The sequence below is a fragment of the Scomber japonicus genome, chromosome 2 (genome assembly GCF_027409825.1).
Source record: "Scomber japonicus isolate fScoJap1 chromosome 2, fScoJap1.pri, whole genome shotgun sequence".
NCBI lineage: Eukaryota > Metazoa > Chordata > Actinopteri > Scombriformes > Scombridae > Scomber > Scomber japonicus.
This window is the reverse complement of record NC_070579.1, coordinates 33,201,623-33,219,893: the sequence shown is the minus strand read 5'-3', so window position 1 is coordinate 33,219,893 and position 18,271 is coordinate 33,201,623.

The following is an 18,271-nucleotide window of genomic DNA, read 5'->3' as shown; positions in this document are numbered from 1 at the left end:
AGAGAGACACAGATTAAGAGTGAGCCATGTCAGGCGTGCAGGGAGAGAGTCACAGAAATGCCAAGAGACATTAGAAGGAGAAAAAAACAGGAGGAACTCACAAAAAAAGATGGTAAATGCAATCTCAGATGCTCAGAAACACTAACCACTGCTTCCCATGGGGCAAATCTGATGGCAGCATTTACGCGAGCTAACTTGTAATTATTAAAACCTTTCCTCTGAACAAATTATCATAGTACCAGACCACCCACTGGTCTCTCCGCTTATAATCAAGTCAGCAGCACACTTTCCACCTCACTGCTGTCATTCACTTCCAGCACACGCCGACAAAAATGACAGCCACAGCAAAACACAGAGGGAGGGAAGGGGGTGGGGGGGGGGGGTTGAGAAAAAAGGGGAAGACTTGATGGTGGCAAAGGAAGAGATAACAGCAAAGAGGAGGTGGAGGAAGTGGGGGAAAAGTACTGTACACTCTGAGAAAAGGATGGAAAGGTTGGAACAGAACAGAAGGAGAGAGCAGAGGGGGGTGAGGGAGGGGGTGTTGATGGGAGAGAAGGATTAGAAATATCACAGAGTGTGAAGAGGAGACAGAGAGAGAGAGTGAGAGAGAGAGAGAGAGTAAAGGAGGAGAAACAACATCTGTGGGTGAACCTGGGTGCTGCTGTAGGAGTTTAAATAAGGTTTTACGACAGTTTGGAGCAAGCTGGGATATGGAGCGGGACGGAGGGGGCCGCAAAAAAAAAGAAAAAGGGAAGCACGAGCGAAAACAGCAGGAGATGAAGTGAGAATGAGTGAGACTGACAAAGAAGAGAGAGAGAGAGAGAGAGAGAGAGTGAGAGAGGGTGAATGAGAGGAACCAAAGGAGATAGACACTATTGCCATAATTAAAGCTGAGGATGAGGTCACTGTCGGGGACATGGTGCGACTTTAATAGCCCAGAGATTTGGCCAGCGTCCCATCGGCCCTTTAACTCTGCATTAAGCTGATTACCCCCACATTTAACCAAAAATCACCGCCCACACTCCCTTTCATGCCTAATATCACTTTAGCTAAAACATTTTTTCAGGATGGGGTAGAGGCTTTAAAGCAAGAGAGAAACAGAGAACACGAGAGCAAAGCTATTTCATTTGTCCTTTTTTTTTAGTAATACCATGGTATTGTTGTGTGCAGGGTTTTTTTTAGATGCTATTTTTTTTGTTTATTATTTTGTGAGTGCTACAAGTGGGCCACTTGAATAACACAAAGCGTGCGTGTGAGCCCGCATTGTTTCCTGAGATGAATGGTTGACTTGTTGAACCACTCTGTGAAAGGGTTAGGTGCACCAGGGGTTTTTAATACCAATAATTGCAGCTTTTGGTGAATGACTCATTGTTTTAATGCAGCTGTGGTTAACATCACAATCATCAGAATTATTCTCTGTTTTGCATCAGAGCAGCAGATGAACACAGCTCAAAAAAAAAAAAAAAAAAAAAAAAAAGATGCCACCAGACAATAATACTCATTGTCTTTGTCATTGTACATGTGTGCACTCACATCCAGCAGCCTTTAAGAGAACTTCTGACCCCAATCATCTTTATTAATGGAGGCGATTAGGAAATTGGAGTAGTTGTCTGCGGGAGAGTCGTGCTGCCATTTCTAAACGGATCATGGTTGGCACATGAAATCCACCAGATCAGTTTATTATTAAAGGATGTGTCCGTAACATGCGATCAAACTGACTCAAAACTTTCACTTGAAAACACCTAACGCCTCCACATAAACAAGAATGACAGATCAAAACCAGCATGACAAAAATATTATTTCAGCTCCACAATGATCATTTATTTTAATGGCTTTATTTTCTTCCCTTTAATTGACTTTCATTCTGTTTTACCTACAGCTCTGATTCAATTAAATATGTTTAAATTAATTAAATGATGTTTTGTTTTGTCATTTCTATCTTCCTAGTGTTTTATTTATATCTAAAGTGAAAGTCCAAGTACTAGATAAATCAATTAGTCAGTCAACAAAATAATTAAATAAAATAAGTAGGCAACTATTCTGACAATCAACTATTTTTCCAAGTAAGACAAACTTTTGGTCTCTCAAATGTGAAGATTTTCTGATTTCCTATGTACGTGATAGAGAACTATATATATTTGGGGTTTTGAACTGTTGGAACAAAACAAGACATTTGAAGATGTCATCTTGAGATTTAATAAATTGAAATATTAGATTGCTTTTGCTGTTTTACCACTCTTAATTAAGACAATAATTGCCAGATGAATGCTATTTAAAAACTTGAACTCTTGAGAAGTTGGTTAGAAATATAGCGTAACTGTAATTTACACATCCATCAAATGTGTTGGATACATTGGATTGTGTTATGTTTGGAAGAAAAAAAAATGTGCATGATAGAGACACCACATTTTTTTTGTTCCATTTTGGACATTTTTGAGAACATTACATCATGCATGCATTCACTTCTAGATTTGGGTGGAAGGTAGATACTGTGTACTAGGTTGCAAACAGGGACGAGTTTAAGATGGGGCCCTGAGGAGCCATGCCAGTTGTGTAGTATGGGGGTGACATATTCTGTGTTGTGGTTCCAGAAACACTTGGATTGGGCTCTGCATTCTACCTGCCTATACAGGAATGTGTGCATGTGAGTGTGAGTGTGTGCATATTGTACAATTATATCTGTGTTTGTGACAGAGGCCCTGTCTGTGGGTATCAGGCTTCCTTCCAGTACCCTACATATCTGCTCTTCACACTTGGCTGAACCTGTAGAACCATCCTTGGTTACATGCAAGCCCCTGGTCTCTCTCTCTCTCTCTCTCTCTCTCTCTCTCTGTTATTCTCTCTTTGCAGCCACAGGATTAACATAGCAGGGTGGAAGCACTTCAACTAAATCTCCCCTCCCCTGCAGCGCTTTTGCTGCTTGGACTGCTCTGGATCGAAGCTCACCACTCAGAGAGGAGTCTTAGCACAAAGTGGTGTGTGAGAAACACATCTGGAGCGCTGGGTCATGAGCCTCTCTCTCTTTTCTTTTTTTTAAACATCAGAAATATGCAGTGTTGCCAGATTAACTTTTTTTCCAGTGACAGCAGCATGTCTGACATGTTCACACTGTTTAAAATATAGTCACCCGGCACTGCCAGCACTGCCATCTCTCACTGTGCTCTTAGCCTTTAATGTTTTTTTAATGTGGTAATTCAGTTTCATAATTACTTTTGTTTTGTTTTGTTTTGTTGTGTTATTTTTCTCTATTATATTCTATGTGGTTGTCTTTGCTGAAGATGCTGGTTAATTTGATATCTCACACTTGATTACACTATTAACCTAAATGACTGCTTTTATCTTCCACTCTTTGCAAATGGCTAGGAAAGATGAATAGATTTTGAAGTGACAAACGACAAAAAAAAAAAAAAAAGATTGATTTATGTATTTTGCACTTTTATTTAATGAGAATTACACTGAGTGGTGATTGCAGTCTCTGGTGATACCAATGCTGTTCCCATGCAGGTTTTACCTGACATTCAGCTCTCATCCACACACACTATACACTTCATATCTAAATACACTCTTCGTCTACGTCCCCCCCCCCCCCCCCCCCCATCTCTTCCTGATCCTTTGATATCTGCGTTGACTTCAAAGCGGTGGGCTGCAGCGTTACCTGATGCTAATAGTCCACATGAAAGGGAATCTGTATGAGGTGTGAGCGTCAGGGACTGACAGAACCTCTTGGGGGACCCCCCCCCCCCCACTCCACTCTCTCTCTCTCTTCTCCGTCAACCCAGACAGTCTATTCCCCAGCTTCTAGTTAGTGGTGACTTCTAAAGGACCTTCAGAGATATGGGGAGAGATAGCTTGCATACACTGGTGGGCTGCAGACCTTTTAAACATGAGCCACAGGACAGTGAAGGCCAGTTCAAAGGGATTTACAGTGTCCATGCCCTGATGTATTACTTGGATGTAGTTTTTGTTGAGTGAGTTGACAAGATAGCTTAAGTATTAGAGGCTAGTCCAGTGGAGAAGAGTTGAATCACTCCTGTGGGACAATAGGAAGATTATAATTAAGGAGTATTGTTAGCAAAGCCATACATCATCCTGATAGACACAGGAGTTTTGAGATTAAGACTAGCTGCAGACTCATTCTAACCCTAACCCTATTAGCGTTAAGATAACAGAACTCAAACGCGCAATCATATGTGAAACCTAATATTAATATCTTTACTGGACATTTCAATTATAATCCCTAAAAAAAAAGTATCCCTGTTCCTGTTACTCTAATCCTGTTTAGCATCGCACTGCTATAACATTACAAGACTCAGGAGAGACAGCCAATACATCTGGAGCACCTATTCTGACAGAGGTAGACCCGAAAAACAACCGGGGTATCTGCTCACAGTGCAGCCAAACAAATCCATGTTTTACAATAAAGAACTCAGTAGTTCATTTCTTTTTCCCATCATGCAGTAGTTTTCCACAAAACAGCGGGGCACAGTGAGCAGCTTTTCATCTAATAGCTTATTGTTCCTCCTCTCGTGTTGTTTTCCGTGCAATATTTAAAGCTGATCTGCTGTTAAAAAATACTGAATATAATTGCAGTGAGTTCTCACCTCTGTGGTACATGCACTGCTTTTTCTGAGAAAGCTTCACACAAAAAAAAAGTTTCCCCAGTTGAATGTTTTTAATGTGAAGCAGCAGAAGAATGATGGTATGTTTGCATTGGTAACAACTTATATGATATAATGAGAGAAGACAGTGCACAAAGCAGTTATCAAGGAGATGAAATTACTCTGGATTGTATTACATTGTATGCATCATCTCATTAGATCCAGTGCTAGAATGGGGGACTCTTGCCAATTCCATAAAATTACACTATATTAACACGCTATTACTAAATGTAGCTACACTGAATGATCATTGCATACACTAAATAGTATAAAAAATGAGGTTTGCTTGTATGAAAAGCTTGAGAGAAAGCTTTTTTTGGGCTTGTGAAAAATGTCAGTCATCCCAAAAAAGCACAAGCAAGTGTTGAGTGATGCAGTGTACCACATCTTCACACCTTGTGTAATACTGCTTTTAGCTGCTGCACTTGGAAATACATCAGTGTTGTAAAGGTCACAAAATGACAAAGATGGGCTAGAATGTTTTTTTTTATTATATTCCAGATCTGTAACCTAACATCCACATATTCTGAGCGATGGTTCAGTCAGGCCATTCTGAGACAACCCTGAGAACATCATCAATAAAACATATTTTAAGAACGGAAAAAAATAAAAGGTATAAAGCTAAACTTTGTGCTAAGCAGTAAAAAGTTCATTGTGTTCCCACAGCTTTCGCCTGCATAGTTGCGGTTCTGAGGTTTGATTTGATTCCTAAAAGCTCTGTGGCTGCCTAAACCTCCTTTTCATTTGACTCTAGTCATTTGGAACATTTTCTCATTCAAACCAGGGCTTTGATTAAAAACAAAGGGCCGCTTATCTCAAAGGGCTGGGTTTCTTCCCCTAGCCTTTGAAAACAGCTCACAGCAAATTATGGTAAATAAGTGTACAAAAGCTTCTCCTTGTGCATATGCAGGTCAGCTTTCTTCAAAAACGTTGGCCTACAATGTGGCAAACAACAAAGAGCTGTGATGCATGTGGCCTTGACAAATAGCACTGATATCTGTCTATGTTCTGGGTTTTTTTTTTGGTGTGTGTATGTGTGTGTGTGTGTGTGTGTGTACGTTTGTTTCTCTCGCCTCTGCCTCGTTCTCGTTTCCTCTCTTTACTTTAACATCAATAAGTTTGCAGATGGAGAAACTAATAATTTCCGACAACTACTGATAGATGGCTAATCTCTGAGGAAAGCGGACCTCTTGCAGGCGGCGTCAATGATACCAGCTTTTTCATGTTCCAAATTAATTCCTGAATGTAATAACTAGAGGCAGTTTGGAGAAAAGGGGATTTCATTTATAATTAACACTCCTTTAGATGATTTCCAAACAACTCAAAGCTTTCGCCTATGAAGTTCTAACCTCTGGACACACAGGGAAAATAAGGAAGAGAGCTCAAATTGTATATCAGTATTTTTTGCCATGTAAAAACATGCTACCCCTTCTTTGTGTCAGTCTTTTGTCTTCTCTTTTAACTCTGACTATTCTATTCTTAGGATTGTAGTCCTGAAACTAAAAGTGCTCTCTCATTGTCATTCCATTTCTCATCTGTAGAGGCAATTTATTTGGTGTCACACAATTGCACCCCAATTTCAGCTCATTCAAATGTTAGTCTTACGACATGGACTCTCTTGCAAAGGAGCTGCGGAGGAGTGCGCATAATGGAATTTAAATCAAGCCACGTTCCAGCCTAATTCTGAATATCAGGAGGATCAGTTTGAGATAATGACAGCCAGTGCTTTCTGTCCACACTGTTAAGCAGAATTTGTTGGCCTCTGTAAAAAAAAAAAAAGAAAAAAAAAAAAAGATACCTGCTTCTCGAGGCCCAGTTGCTGGAGTTTGGCATTACATTGCATCCAATTGCATCATGTTGAACCTCTTTGAAGTTCCAGTGGCACTTCTTACCCCTCTTATTCAGGCTCGGCTTCCACTCCTTTGACCCAAATAAAAAGACAATCACAAAGAAGGAAAAAAAAAGAAAAAAGAAGGCTATCCAAGCAACACGGGTATGTGATGCTGTTGCAATGAGTCTGTTACAGTGTCACGCACAAGAAAAGGCCGATGTGACTCTATCAAACACCTGCTTGTGCATCTTATATGATGGATAAGACAGAGTTGGTTTACAGTCGTGTACTTTAAGGGCTGGACTCAGATCTGAAACCTCTCTCTCTCTTCTTATCTGTCAGTTAGCTGCACGCTCACATAAGGGTCTGTGGGGATTCACTTTAGACGCTTTCGTTTTCTCTCTCTCTCATTGCTGTACTGTCTCTTTTTCTCTAGTCATTTCTTTATCTCACTCCATGCATCTTTTGATCTTTCCCTCTACCCCCATGTTACCTCCTTCTCCATTTATTTAATTTAGCGACTTTTCACCCGATTCCCTCCTCCTATAGCCGAGTTTCCTTTGCCACCTTTCTTTCAGTCTGTTCTCCTTATCCCTCCTCTGTCGCTCCTTCCCTATCGCTCGCTCCGCGCACGTCCTCGCGCTGTCTCACCCTGCAGAACGAGACATTGTGTGCAGACGCTGCCAGTCTCCAAAGATTGAAGGCGGCTAATGCATAGCAAACACTAACCAGCCAAGCCAGGCATGCATAACAGAAAACGATGGGCTCGCATTTTGTGCTGTGGCCAATACACTCAGGGCATTAACACCCTCCTTCCCAGCCATACATTCCAATAAGCCTCCAGTAGTTTGTACAACTCAGGCTGCTGACACACATATTCAGTCAGGACCGAAATTATCGGTTTTCTTGCCAGGCGCCTTAATCACCCGAAGGGACCTGTAAGCTAGAGTGAAGGATAGCATGAAAGAAACCTCTGTCTCCCTCTCAATATCTCTCACCCGTCCTCATTGTTATCTTCTATTTGCCCTTGAAGTCATTTCATATTCAATCCGAGGAAAACCGAGGAGGCATTTCACGTTGTTGAGCGTGCAGGTCATTTGTAAAAAGCTAATAGACACTAAGTGAAAAGGAAGTGAGACCGCTCTGTGAGTTTGCCAAGGTTTGGCAAGTCCCGAATGTGCACCCAGAACTGCGAATGAACGAGCCACTCAGCAGCTGTGTGAGACAATACATTAGGCTGTTAGGCTAATATTGCTAATATCCTTTTGAGGTTTTCAATATTGACACGTAAGTCTTAACCAAACACTGAATATATCAAAATGTCATGGTCATGAAAGCTCAATCTTCGTGTTTTTTTCAAAGTAAAATCAATGAGCTTCATGCATGAATGTTTTCTGCTTTTTCTTGCACAAATCCTATGTGGGAATCATTAAACTCTCTTGACTGCCTCAACTTGTTATAAGTAGCTCCTTTCAGCATGATGAATGTCACCTGTTCATGAGGAGGTGCGCCTTCGTGAAATGTGATCAACAGCATAATCCACACACCTAAAATTGTCATATGCTCCATGTTCTGCTCTGTTTGTGGGTTAAATTCATTCACAAAGATGCCAAAGTGTAAAAACACAGTGCACCTTTATGTCCTGCTTTGAGAAAACAGTAGATAAAAACATAATAAATTTAGAAGTGACAATATGAATTTAACATTATAATCGAAAAGCTCTGCACTGTGACAGAGATAAAGAGGGAATGCTAAAAAAAAAAAAAAATGACTTGCTAAAGCAAAGCGGCCTGTGATGGTAAGCAGTCAAGGGATGTGACAGTCACAGAGATACTGGAGGAGAGAATATTATAGTCTATAGGCGATGATACACTCTCTGCTCCAACATAAGATGATACAGGACAGAGACCTGCAGAGAGACACAGAGGCAACTGTTGGAGAGAAAGAACAACTTCTAACAAGTACTGGAATATAGAAGTTGATGCACTAATAAAAATCATTCAATTGGAAGCCATTATGATGAAAATATGGTAAACAGAATACACATTTTTGGTCATTTCAGTATCATATTCAAGATATGACGTCGGAAAGAGAGCATGGGTTCACCCAGGCTAACAAACTCCAACATGAGGCACTCAAAAGAATGGATGTTCTCTTATGAAAAATATCATAAAAAGCCTCTTGACCATGTAATGAAAAGGGAAGATAGGAACAGGCTAATTCAAACAGGAAAAAAAGGATTTTGATATACAGTAATGTCAATAATTTACTATTCAGAGAAAAAGGAAGAGGAAAAAGTAACAACCATCCTCAGTGCTATTACAGTTGATGGTCTTATCCGTCTTCACTGAGTGGAAGTAGAACCATTTGTTTTTTCCTGTGGCACACAAATGCCTGATCTGCTTGAGCTGGCATCCATCATAGCAAGCTGCCAGTCTTAAATGGGCTTTTGCATTGTGACAAGTATAATGCTCACATCGTATGAAAGGTGTTCAACCTAAGACAGGGGAACCCTGAAATGCAATGCATGACACGTGTTCACATATAAGAGGATAGAACACGGGCTGGTGTCAGAATCAAACAAAGTCTGTCATTGGCAATACAGGCGGCACACTATATGTCAGTGATAAAGCAAATTGTCCCATTTCGGAGTTAGTGAGAAGGGGAGAGAGACCTAGAGGCTGTTAAATTGCCCATTTCATTATTGATAAGCATCACAGGCAGAAGTCAGTCCTCCCATATGATTGACAGCTGAGTCTGATTTTCCACATGAGAAAGAGTGGCGAGTGAAGCAGTGAGGGGATGTGATGGTCGAGTTTCACTTCAAATGAAGCTCTGGGTGCAGGAAGACAGACAGAGTGAATACCTATCAATATACCTTCCATAATACAAGTAATTCAAAGTAATGCAAACTAAATAAGGGTTTCTGCTTTGCATAATGCTAAGGCTTGTTTGAGGGTGAAATTTATTCTGGAAGCAGTGGAACGAAAAAACACATCCAATGCAATCGTAATGGAACCATTCTATTAAGAAGCAATCAGATGTAAACCAAAGCATATTAATAAATAATAAAGATAAATAATTACCACTCTGTGATTTCACTGAGCACTTCTTTTTTTCACACATCCAATTATGAGCATTGGCAGTCTGTAAGTGGTTTTCTTCAAAAGAAAAAGACCTGTTTTCCAACCCATATGGTGTGAGAATGAATATGAACTCATTGAAACTCACAGGTACACACAGATGAATACATATTACTAGGTGAGGGGTAAACAAGTACTGTAGGAGCACAATAGGCACAAACTTCCCTCAACTGGTTTTGTAACTAAATTTAAGCCCGTCTTAAGATTCATTGCGGTCATGCATTATGTCATCATCTATTATATGATTCTTTAATGTCATTTTGAAAAGGTTCTTTGAGGTTACCAATTTCAGAGATTCATTCCAGTGTATACCGCTTTGCAAATCCCTGTGCTAGACATTTGCATGTACACTAAATTCTTAAATTAAAGTCTGAATTCAATAATGGCCAAGTCTTAAATAATCTCTGTACCAGTATGAACAAATAAAGACCCGTCCCCAGTAAAGGCCTTGAAAAAGCATTGAGAGGATTAGCATTAATTCCCAGTGGCGGAAGAGATATTTTAGTTAAGTAAAAATAGCTCAACCAAAGAAATAAATAAATAAAATACTCCATTATATGTCAAAATATAATGTTATTTATGTATTATAATAACATATGTATTCAAGCAGGAACGTCCTGATTGGCCTGCTATATTTTTGCAAATTTCAGCAGGCAAATACACGCATGTGGTTGGAGGAGAGTATTACCCAAAGAGTCCAGTGGAGAGCTGAGCCTGTGTGAGATTCAACTGCCTTTCTCTCTATTATCAATAACCTGCTGGTTTATCGTTGGTTTACACTTTACAATGATACCTCAGTGTCCTGTTTAACACATTAAAGAAGTGATGAAGGCTTAGAAGGTGAGGGAATATAGCCTTTGAGGCACTGGAAGACCTTTAATGTGAAAAAAAACCTGCACAGGAGGTGTTGAATTTAATGGACAGATGCTTAACATGGGAAGAAAATGTGGTAAAACAGAGCTAATTAGGATTAATTAGTGGATAAAAGCAGTATATCTTTTTAAAGGTGCTATATGTAAGAATTTTGAAGCAATTTAGTATATTGCCAAGGAGTGAACAGGTTGTAATGTAACTTCAATATGAGACCTTACCCAACTTTCTTGGTTGCCATCAACAACTTTTGGGCTGATTTCTATGTGAAGGACTCAGGCCAGTTTTTCACCTGACCATGAACCCGACCACTAGCTAAAGTCTGACAACGAGGAAAACATACTGGGCTGGGTTGAGAACATCTCTGCCTCTGTGGTCCACTATTCTTTTGTCAGTGAGACAGGACTTCCCGGTGAATTCCAGATGAAGTCGACTGCTAAGGAGATCAGCATTTCCTTTCTGCCTCCCATGTGTACAGTCCAGACCATTTTTGATTTCACTTACCAGGTAGCACATGCCATCAGGCAGGAAATATCTCACTTGCAAGCTAACTTCATTACTCTAAGTAAAGTTAGAATCTTTTCAATGATACACGTCAAATAGTAATAGAACTAAATATCTCTATACTGCCTTTACTTATACATTGAGCCAAAGCAAACAGTGTGTGTAAGCCAGCAAGTCTGCTTATTCAGGCAGATGGCTCCATTGGAATGATGATAATTTGCTTACATAGCGGTTATTAACAAAGGGGATGATTAAACAGTAAAAAAAAAAGAAAAAAAAAAAGAATATATCCTTTTTGGCACAAAATGTTGACTTAGCTGAATAAAACTTCAGTGTAATGTGTCTTCATTGGTTTGGATTAAAGGTAGCTTGTGGGAAAATGTATCAGTGAGGGGAACATACTGTAATTTGCACAACAGGTTGAGATGACCCCACCAGATGTTTCTCGCTTGTTCTTTTTCCCCCAAGAGGAAACACTAAAAGTCAACACACCAGAACACAAATACACAGGTAGGAAGAGAGAGAGGGGGATCAAAAAGAGGAATGCAGCAGGTATAGAGATTTACACTGCCAATGCGGAATCTGGAAAAATAAGCTTATGAGCTTACCATATGGTTGCATTGTGCTGCTGAAGTCACCTGGGCACTGGAATTCTAAGTGATTTACATCACACATAGCTAGCCAGAAAAAGATTCATGTTCTTGAACTGTTTGTCTTAGATGTTGCAAATGAAAGGAAACTACATCCCACTTTGCACTCAAGTAATTCTTGAGTGAAATTACCCATTCATCTGTTTACAGACACTTTAAATATATCCACATGTCACATACCTGCAAATCAGCACATCAGGATGCAGTGTTTTATGAGCTCACTTTATCAGTTTGAAAATACGGTGCCCTGTTGTCAGCTCAGGAGTAGCTGGAGAGACATTGTTTTAATGGAACTAAAGTACAGTGGTTCTCACTAATGCATGGAAATGGTTGTCAACAGGCTTTCAGCTGCTGCACCACAATTAGAGCTCTGTCACTGGTCGGCGGATGGCTAGCTTCCCATCGCACTGAATTACAATGCTGTCAAGTGTCTCATATCACTTATGAGGTTGGCAGCACATATCCATTCCCAAAATATCAGGGCTGGTACCGACACTGAACAGTTAATGCACACTGCATACTCAAAAGTCTGTCATAACTGATTGGCAGTGAGCTGAGTGCAAGTCCATAAATTTACCTCTGTGTCTAACAGCATAACGAAGCAACATACACATAGAGTGCAGAGGAATATAACAAGCCTCGCTTTTCTTTTGCCCTCTATAAGGATGTCCACAAAGACAGGCTAACAAGTGTTAGTTTTAATAAAGCCATAACCATAGCTCATTAACAGCAGTGTGAGATTGCCGGCTTCTTCGAAACATGCTTTTTAATGACCCCCGTGGGACAGATCATCTGAATATGCAATAGAGATCTTTTTTATGTAGAATAGGACAGTCTTTAGGGCTCGCTGTGAATCGGTAACACACACACACACACACACACACACACACACACACACACACACACACACACACACACACACACACACACACACACACACACACCTTCTCAGCACATACATGAGTGCACACACAGACACACATGCACAGCATTCCAATGGAACACTTATTGCTAAATTGCTAGACAACTACATGGCTAACAAAGAAGGGTCTCCATGGAAACAAATCTACTTTTGAATGTCATTCCCTGTAGCAATTGCTCACAGTTTTGACAATGCTCCTTTCAACTGACATTTTTGTTCTGCCAGATGTTTATTTGTGTATCTGTTCACTTGTTTAATTTTAAGATAATCAGCGTGTACACTGGGTTCCATCTCCGCTCCTTGTTTTTATAAAAGAGTGTACATGGGTCATAGCATTATGAAGAGGGTGCAAATCAAGGTTCACTAACATGAGACAAACCTTTGTGTGTTTCATAATAGATGCCAATATATCATGTGTGTACAGGCAATGATAGTAGCTGCAAGATTAGATGCTTCTTCCTCACACACACACACACACACACACACACACACACACACACACACACACACACACACACACACACACACACACACACACACACACACACACACACACACACACACACATATATATATATGGAGGTGGTGGGGTCCAGCGCCACAGTGTAGATACACACCCTCACAAAATCTCTCTCCCCTCTTTATTCTTCTACCAAGACAAACCTGTTAACTTGTTGTAGGGCCTGTTTGTGTGCAGTTCTTACATGAAAGAGCGTTTAATACAACTGTGTGATGCCAGGTTGGCATGCTTTTTTGGCTTGGCTTCCTTTGCAAAAAACCTTCTGGAGAAGAAGCAAAATGGCACATATCTCCTGTGTACAGAGGCATATAGAGGAATGCAGACAGTCAGTGTAGGTGTAGTGAGTGTTCAACTCGACGCCCATCTTAAAATTCACCACAAAGAGTAACTATAATGTTTCTAGTTCTTATTGATCACTCTTTCTTGTTATGCCAAGGACCAAGAAAAACAGAGCGGAAAAGCTTGACAGCAAAAGGAAGCTTGTTAAGGGCCTACACATTCCCAGAAGGAAAAAAAAAACTGTTAAGGCTGAAGAGAGAATACCTCCATGTTAGTGTAGTTCGGTGTCCATTCATCTCTTTATCTGAGCCACATGTATAATTAAAATCAACTATAATAAAAAATGAATGCATAAGACTTATTGACCTTCTTGAAATCAGTCAATTTAACTTGATTGGACTGCAAGTCAAACCAGAGCATGCTGAGCGACTTCTCACATCTGTCAACGTCATTAGCAGAAAGCCTAGCCTGTCTCTTACAATACATGATCATGAAAGAATCCTTTGCCCTCAGCTAAATGCGTGCACTGCCATACAGGTTTGCTGAAGATGTCTGTGAATCAAACTGGACATATGAGCACAAAAGAAGACTTATAATAGAGTCTTAATGCTTGCTTGACTGCTTTAAGCAAAAGGAGAATATCATCCTATGAACGCTCTCGTTTTCACATTAACAGTGAGCATCAGATTGTGATTTCTTGTGCTGAGTTATAAAATGAAATCCCATGTGAGTTTCTGTGCTGCATGTGTATGTAAACAGTGGATTTATTTCATTTTTGGCCACTGCATGTGTGTCAACCGTGACAAATGGGGTAAAGACCCCTCTTAGCTTTCCATTGGTTTGTCCTTACATCCATCTGTCTCTCCATATGCATTAGGAAAAGTTGGTGAGAGGATTTGATGAAATAATGTGCTGTTTGGCAGCTTGTTAGCGTGTCACACTTGACCGATTGGCTTCAATAATTCGTTCCACACTGTAGATCTTGTTTGAAAGGTGGCTCGTATTGATTATGGTTCATTTGTGTAATTGTGTAACTGTGGTATCAAAAACAGTAATTATGAGAAATCTGACTGTCTAGGTTTCTTGCTTTTTACTTCAAACAACATCATTTTGAATGTGACAAAGCCTGTTTGATGTCTGGGGAATTGAAAAGCACAAAGAACACAATCCAAAAGCCTGCCAACTTATAAATCAGCATGTGTAAAGCAATTTAATTAATATATAATGTATAGTTTTTTATAAAGCTTTCAAATTGTTCTTTAATCCAAAGAATTATTTATATATGGACAGTATTTTATGTTCTTTATGTCAGTGTTCAAAGATGCATTCCCACTTTATTTTTCACATAGATGAACAAATCACAATCTACTTGTTATAAATATAAATGATAAAAAAATGCAATATATAGTCTCATTCATCAAATATGCATGAAACTTATCATAAGAACACAAACACAAAGTTAATTATCTGTGATTTCAAGTAATTATTCATGCAACACATGCTGACATTATATACTATTAAACTTTTATTTGCAGGATTCATACAAGTGATCTCAAATCAACTTTTTCTACTTTTAAAAAAGGAAGTCTGTTGTTTCCCGTGCCTATTGTTGTGATCTGCTTTTAATGAGATCACCCTTATTCATTAACTGTAACAAACACTTTGTACACCAGAAGCCAATCATTTATATGAAGAAGTGTAGGGACGAATAATTGAGAGATGGAACAAATTAACGCTGGAATAACAAATTAACACTTTGGGGGGAGGATAAGAAATATATAAGTCCAAGATTCTGATTAAGTGCACAATATTAAAAAATTCTGTATGTGTACCCTTACGCACTTGACATTGTTAAATTATGCCAAAAGCTACAATTAAGATGAAGAGGGAGGTTTGGTTGTCGTTTATCAATATGCATATTCTAGCTAAATCCCTTTAATGTACTGTAAATGAAAAAAAAGAGCGAGTCTAAATCTCTGCAGTGGTCATTAATTTGGTCTTTTCTGAGCAATTTTGTTAAGCTTTTAATGCCACTTCTATCAGGCCAAAAGCTACACATTTGATATTAATGTATGAATGAGGAAACAATTTAATCCAGAACCAAAGCATTTAACACTCACTAATGTCAAAGCTAATCCAGAAATCCAAAGTTTATCCCAAACCCACATGTAAGCAATCCTGGTGGTGGTATCCCCATTCCACAGTTGCACACCATGGAGACCCACATACGCTTAAAAGTGATGAATCGCGTGTTATAGATATTTTAGCTGTAATGCAGCTGAAATCACTTTGACTACATTTAAGCAATCTAATATTTTAATAGTATGTCTTTTAATTGCATGTATCTAACACAGCATGTAAACGGTAATCCAAATTCTACTCCATGTGCATCTGTTTCTACTTTTTCACTAGGGTAAGGGTTAGGGGTTAGTAAATGTTTTCATTTTATCGACCTTTTTTGGTATTAGCATGTAAGCACATAACTAGTGCAGTAGTACCGAAAAAAAGGGAACAGTATTTTTAATAGAATGTCAACAGATGAGCAATGAAGCTATCGTATTTAATGCAGTAATATGTATGTGAAGTAACAGAACATTTAAACGACAACAGAAAAATATTAAACGTATTGACAGCCCAACTTCTTTAATGCTAAGCAGAGTAGGAGGGAGTGTGTGTGTGTGGGGGGGGGGGGGGGGGGGGGGGGGGGTCCTTGAGAAACAGAGTCAGAACAGAGCATTCCTGCCACAGCCTGAGCTAACGGAAAGTCAATATCCTAATGTAAAAGGCAGAGATTGTTCCCTACTCTTCCTCTTCTCCCACTGCTAAACTTGAAGAGGATACTGAATTGAAATAACAAACATCATTAAACGAAGGCGGGAAACTGCAACTGTTCAGTGAATTGTGGGCCTGCTGCCTGTGGAAGATAAGCCAATGGGAGACTTTTTTTTTTTTTTTTTTTTCATGTCGACTGATGGTCCAGGCTGAGCAGGCGGTATGGTCACTGGGAGAGCTGCCTTCACTCACTTTGCACCCAATTGTTTCCCAGTCTCCCCATTAAATGCTCGAAATGGTTGACATAAATCCGCCATTCATAAGCTGATAATGGATACCCATTATACAGTGGATCTGCTTTTTCTTTATTAAAAAAACCCACACACACAAAATAAATGTAGGTTTGGGCCACACCTATGTTATTCACATGCAAAGTAATCTAAGATATGACACCAACTGGGACAGAAAAAAAGGTGCAATAAATACATTTACATTATAGGTATAAAATATGATATTTCACGCAGTAAAATGGTTGAAATTTGACATGTACTGTAGCAAAAGTAATGACATTTTACTGTAAATGTCAATGCCATTACAAAAAAAAAGGATATTGATGACGCTACCACTGTATGGAGAAATGAGAAGAAAAACAGAAAAGCAGCCTTACAACGTCTCAGGTGCAATATTTGTGCACAGTGACAGCTCTGATGAAGACTTTTTGGAACTCCAGTAAGCATACAGTTACACACTGTATCAAATATGTGAGGTTACCATGTTCTTTTAGATGGTTTAATTAAAACTCATGTTTAATATACAGGTCCAGTTCAGTTAAGCAAATCATTACCCGACCATGAACCAGTAAACCCGACTGTTACAGGTTTAATATTTGGATTGTGTTTCAAATCAAAGTGGATTGAAAAGGTTTTGGAGTATAAACATATGTTTTTCATAAATGAATAGTTAGTGCATTCATATAAGCCAGTCTTTAACAGAAAAGCATTTTCTCAGCATGATACCCCCGTCATAGACTGCGTGTTATACACCGGTGCGACTTCTACACCATTTTTTTTTACAGTAAGTGGTTAAAATTATATATGTCAGATAAGAAATGACAGACATCACACTGTAAATGGCAATGTAATGACAAAAATATAAAAAATAAAGCAGAAAGCCAGCAACACTAGAGGCATTAGGGCTGCTTGTGTGCGTGTGGTAGTAATCATCAGCTGATCTGTCTATAGGCACTGACACATAAGGCCTTTTCCATCAAGTGCTGTGATGCACTCTCTGGATGCAGTTTCGTGTCAAGTAATGATCATATCTCAACAGGGGACAATTGCATTGACCTGAGATTGTATGACTCTGTTCAGGAGCAAACAGTGATGGTCAAAGCCCTTAACAGAGCCACGCTGTTGTTCTATTTTTTCTAAGTGTTTTCTTTTTAATGTTACGTTCGGCTCACAGTACTTTGATAGATCATGTGTCAATTTATTCCGTGGGGTGGTTTGGAGTTTTATTCGTGATTCTACTCACAACTGAGAGCATCAGCTAACAAACTATCTCATTCTGCTAATGAGAGGTGTGAAGGTTAACTATTTCCGGCACTTCTCATGTGTACAACTCTATACACACTGTTAATAACTCTCAGGAGAGACTGGAAATGTGTGCTGTTATCCACATATTTGTCACATCTATCCCCCTCTCCATAACAGTTGTCTTCTCACTTTGCCTCTGAGTGTGGCCATTTGAGACAACTGCAAATGGTTAAGTGAAGAAGTTACTTTCTAGCACAACATGCTTACAGCCAATCTAGTGGGCCAGTGAAGCTGTGCATAGGCTATGTACATCCTGACATGCTCTCAATGACAATGCTAACATGTTGATTCTCAGCAGATTCTCAGCAGGTTTACACTGACCTTAGCACCAAACATAGAGAACAGCAAAGAATGACATTAGTTTCAAGAAGTATTTGATATTGATGAATTAAATTAATTGTATTGAAAAAAAATCCTGGAGGGGAACATTAATGTCTGTGCTAGTTGTCAAAACATTTCACTCACGTATGCAAAAATCCAATAGTGGAGCTAGAGGAAAAGTCAGGAGATCACTAAAGTCACTATGA